Genomic DNA, 5,392 nt, shown 5'->3' with positions numbered 1-5,392 from the left:
TGCGCCAGAGTACAATGAAATGGTCCCAGTAGTCAGTGTACTCATCGACTTTCCCCCCGTTTTCCAAAGCACCCCGTTTACGAGTATGGAGGAGATGGTGCTGGTCTCCCCACGGCGTCGGACACGCCGTCCTCGACAGCACAAGGTCGGATAGAAGACCTGAAAAGCGCCGTGGCACGCGCTGGAGGTGTCACTGTGGCGAAAAAGTGACTAAGTGTCAACTTTCGAAAAAACGGCTAAGTGTCAACTTTCGAAAAAACGGCTAAGTGTCAACTTTCGAAAAAACGGCTAAGTGTCACCTCTCTGAAAAAACGGCAAAGTGTCAACTTTCGAAAAAACGACTAAGTGTCAACTTTCGAAAAAACGACTAAGTGTCACCTCTCTGAAAAAATGGCAAAGTGTCAACTGCGAATGTGGTGGTGCATGGAAGGAAGTGGAGGACGGCCGCCTCCTTAAACACAGGCCGAAAAGGAGCGTCAGGGCCGGCTCCTTAAACACGGACCGAGTGTCGCCCTTAACACAGACCAAGCGGAGGACGGCCGCCTCCCTAAATACAGGCCGAACCGGAGCGCGAGGGCCGCTCCTTAAACACGGACCGAGTGTCGCCCTTAACACAGACCAAGGGGAGGACGGCCGCCTCCTTAAACACAGGCCGGAGAGGAGCGTCAGGGCCAGGCTCCTCAAACATGGACCGAGTGTCGCCCTTAACACAGACCAAGGGGAGGACGGCCGCCTCCTTAAACACAGGCCGGAGAGGAGCGTCAGGGCCAGGCTCCTCAAACATGGACCGAGTGTCGCCCTTAACACAGACCAAGGGGAGGACGGCCGCCTCCTTAAACACAGGCCGGAGAGGAGCGTCAGGGCCAGGCTCCTCAAACATGGACCGAGTGTCGCCCTTAACACAGACCAAGGGGAGGACGGCCGCCTCCTTAAACACAGGCCGGAGAGGAGCGTCAGGGCCAGGCTCCTCAAACATGGACCGAGTGTCGCCCTTAACACAGACCAAGCGGAGGACGGCCGCCTCCCTAAATACAGGCCGAACCGGAGCGCGAGTGTCGCTCCTTAAACACGGACCGAGTGGAGGACGGCCGCCTCCTTAAACACAGGCCGAACAAAATGACACAAAGTGTCAACTGCGAATGTTGTCCATCCAAGGAAGGAGCGTGATGCCCGGCCGGCTCCTTAAACACAGGCCGAGAGTCGCCCCGGACGGTCCGCCTCGCGGCGCCCGCCCGCTCGGATAAAATGACACAAAGTGTCAACTACGAATGTTGTCCATCCAAGGAAGGAGCGTGATGCCCGGCCGGCTCCTTAAACACAGGCCGAGAGTCGCCCCGGACGGTCCGCCTCGCGGCGCCCGTCTGCTCGGATAAAATGACACAAAGTGTCAACTGCGAATGTTGTCCATCCAAGGAAGGAGCGTGATGCCCGGCCGGCTCCTTAAACACAGGCCGAGAGTCGCCCCGGACGGTCCGCCTCGCGGCGCCCGCCCGCTCGGATAAAATGACACAAAGTGTCAACTACGAATGTTGTCCATCCAAGGAAGGAGCGTGATGCCCGGCCGGCTCCTTAAACACAGGCCGAGAGTCGCCCCGGACGGTCGCCTCGCGGCGCCCGTCTGCTCGGATAAAATGACACAAAGTGTCAACTACGAATGTTGTCCATCCAAGGAGGGAGCGTGATGCCCGGCCGGCTCCGAAAACACAGGCCGAGAGTCGCCCCGGACGGTCCGCCTCGCGGCGCCCGTCTGCTCGGATAAAATGACACAAAGTGTCAACTGCGAATGTTGTCCATCCAAGGAAGGAGCGTGATGCCCGGCCGGCTCCTTAAACACAGGCCGAGAGTCGCCCCGGACGGTCCGCCTCGCGGCGCCCGCCCGCTCGGATAAAATGACACAAAGTGTCAACTACGAATGTTGTCCATCCAAGGAGGGAGCGTGAGGCCCGGCCGGCTCCGAAAACACAGGCCGAGAGTCGCCCCGGACGGTCCGCCTCTCGAGGCGCCCGCCCGCTCGGATAAAATGACACAAAGTGTCAACTACGAATGTTGTCCATCCAAGGAGGGAGCGTGATGCCCGGCCGGCTCCGAAAACACAGGCCGAGAGTCGCCCCGGACGGTCCGCCTCGCGGCGCCCGTCTGCTCGGATAAAATGACACAAAGTGTCAACTGCGAATGTTGTCCATCCAAGGAAGGAGCGTGATGCCCGGCCGGCTCCTTAAACACAGGCCGAGAGTCGCCCCGGACGGTCCGCCTCGCGGCGCCCGCCCGCTCGGATAAAATGACACAAAGTGTCAACTACGAATGTTGTCCATCCAAGGAGGGAGCGTGAGGCCCGGCCGGCTCCGAAAACACAGGCCGAGAGTCGCCCCGGACGGTCCGCCTCTCGAGGCGCCCGCCCGCTCGGATAAAATGACACAAAGTGTCAACTACGAATGTTGTCCATCCAAGGAGGGAGCGTGATGCCCGGCCGGCTCCGAAAACACAGGCCGAGAGTCGCCCCGGACGGTCCGCCTCGCGGCGCCCGTCTGCTCGGATAAAATGACACAAAGTGTCAACTGCGAATGTTGTCCATCCAAGGAAGGAGCGTGATGCCCGGCCGGCTCCTTAAACACAGGCCGAGAGTCGCCCCGGACGGTCCGCCTCGCGGCGCCCGCCCGCTCGGATAAAATGACACAAAGTGTCAACTACGAATGTTGTCCATCCAAGGAGGGAGCGTGAGGCCCGGCCGGCTCCGAAAACACAGGCCGAGAGTCGCCCCGGACGGTCCGCCTCTCGAGGCGCCCGCCCGCTCGGATAAAATGACACAAAGTGTCAACTACGAATGTTGTCCATCCAAGGAGGGAGCGTGATGCCCGGCCGGCTCCGAAAACACAGGCCGAGAGTCGCCCCGGACGGTCCGCCTCGCGGCGCCCGTCTGCTCGGATAAAATGACACAAAGTGTCAACTGCGAATGTTGTCCATCCAAGGAAGGAGCGTGATGCCCGGCCGGCTCCTTAAACACAGGCCGAGAGTCGCCCCGGACGGTCCGCCTCGCGGCGCCCGCCCGCTCGGATAAAATGACACAAAGTGTCAACTACGAATGTTGTCCATCCAAGGAGGGAGCGTGAGGCCCGGCCGGCTCCGAAAACACAGGCCGAGAGTCGCCCCGGACGGTCCGCCTCTCGAGGCGCCCGCCCGCTCGGATAAAATGACACAAAGTGTCAACTACGAATGTTGTCCATCCAAGGAGGGAGCGTGATGCCCGGCCGGCTCCGAAAACACAGGCCGAGAGTCGCCCCGGACGGTCCGCCTCGCGGCGCCCGTCTGCTCGGATAAAATGACACAAAGTGTCAACTGCGAATGTTGTCCATCCAAGGAAGGAGCGTGATGCCCGGCCGGCTCCTTAAACACAGGCCGAGAGTCGCCCCGGACGGTCCGCCTCGCGGCGCCCGCCCGCTCGGATAAAATGACACAAAGTGTCAACTACGAATGTTGTCCATCCAAGGAGGGAGCGTGAGGCCCGGCCGGCTCCGAAAACACAGGCCGAGAGTCGCCCCGGACGGTCCGCCTCTCGAGGCGCCCGCCCGCTCGGATAAAATGACACAAAGTGTCAACTACGAATGTTGTCCATCCAAGGAGGGAGCGTGATGCCCGGCCGGCTCCGAAAACACAGGCCGAGATTCGACCCCGGACGGGCCGTCTTCTCCCGGCGCCCGCCCGCGTACGCCCCCCATCCCCGGTCGCCCGTCTGCTCCCGGCGGGCCTCCGAGTACCCCCTCACCCAACTGACCGACTGGCACTCATGACCCGCCTTGGTAGGGCCTCCATCGGCCTCGGCTCGTCCGACGTCGGGTGGACGGTTCCTACCCACTGCGGGTCGCACTCTAGCGCCCCGGCCGCCGCGTGAGCGTGCGCTCCCCGCGCCGCCCCGCAGGCCCCGGCGCGACCGTACTGCGGCGAGACCGAGACGACCCGGTTTGGCATCCATCCCACCTAGCCACGATCCACGGAGGCCGAGCGAGCGGCTGAGTGTCGGGCGCCGCGCGTGCGAGCGTCCGCCGGCCGCGCCGGTCCTTCCGCGAATGTCGTTTCTCAAACCCTCCGGCTTGATAGCGGCGGCACCACGGGAAGCCGTCCACACACACCGTCCGACCTCTATCCGAAAAGCCTTCCCGACCAACCGCGGTCGCGGGGGCGTCTGTCGCTCCGCATCGGGGGGGCGTATGGCTTCCGCGCTACGCGCTGCGGGCTCGGGGGGGCCGCAACGGCTGAGTCTGACTCGGCCGGGGCGCAGCTTCCCTCCCGGCAGTCAGCAATAGTGCCGATCGCGCCTGCCACCAGCCCCCTCCCCGACGGGTTCGTCGGCGCCGGCTGGCCGCCGTCCGCCTTCGTTCCCCGAGGGTTCCCAACCAGCGCCGATCCAACTCCGCATCCTGGCCGCACGCAGTGCGTGCCTCGCGCGGGTAAGTCGCCGGCGCAGCGCCGCAGCTCCCGACCCCCGCGTACGGGAATAGTTGAGGGCCTCAGCGGGCCGCACCGACCGAGTCCGACTCGGGCCGGGGCGCAGATTCCCGCTTGGGTGACCGAACGTTCTCTGCTCGGGCCGGAGGGCCGACGCCCGTCCCCCCCCGTCGTCCCCCACGGACCGCCTCCGAGGCCACTTCGCACGGCTCATCCTCGGCTCCCTACCAATGCTTAATCGATGGGGCCGCCCGGCCGGATTCGCGCCACCCTGTCCACCGCGAGTCTCCCCAGACTAACCCGAGTTACCGCCCAGCTCGCCTAACCTTGCACTCGCTCTGCCAAACGGTCGTGTAGTCGGCGGGCCGTCCTACGGGTCGCCCTCCCTCCCCAAACGCGCGGCGGGATAGCGGCAAGGCGGCGGCGGCGGCCAGCGGCGTCGGGGCGCTCGCTCCGGAGAAGAGGCGTCTTACGAGGCCGGGCGCAGCTCCCTCTCGTTTACTTGCTGAGTAGCGGCGCTCGAAGGTTCCGCGGCGAGCGCGGCTCATCCCATTGAATGTCCCTGCACCAGGCTCCATCGAAGGGCCGCCCGGCCGGATTCGCACCCCCCTGTCCACCGCGAAGTCCCCTCGACTAACCCGAGTTACCGCCCAGTTCGCCTAACCTTGCATCGCCCCGCCAAACGAGCGAGTTGTCGGCCGTCCTGCGGGTCGCCACCGGCCCCAAACGTGCGGAGGGATAGCGGCAAGGCGGCGGCGGCGGCCAGCGGCGTCGGGGTCGACCTAGCACCGGAGAAGAGGTGTCTTACGAGGCCGGGCGCAGCTCCTCTCGTTTAGGGGTCCGCGAGGGTCGCATTCGAGGTTCCGCGTCCTCGGCTTCGGCTGCGCCGGGTCCAGCCCGATCCATCTCACCCCGCGGCAGCGTCAGACCACCTAGAGCCCCCGCGAACCGC

Source organism: Syngnathus leptorhynchus, unplaced genomic scaffold, assembly GCF_054491065.1.
Source record: "Syngnathus leptorhynchus isolate UIUO unplaced genomic scaffold, UIUO_Slep HiC_scaffold_60, whole genome shotgun sequence".
In the NCBI taxonomy this organism is placed as follows: Eukaryota; Metazoa; Chordata; class Actinopteri; order Syngnathiformes; family Syngnathidae; genus Syngnathus; species Syngnathus leptorhynchus.
Note: the sequence above shows the minus strand (reverse complement) of the source record.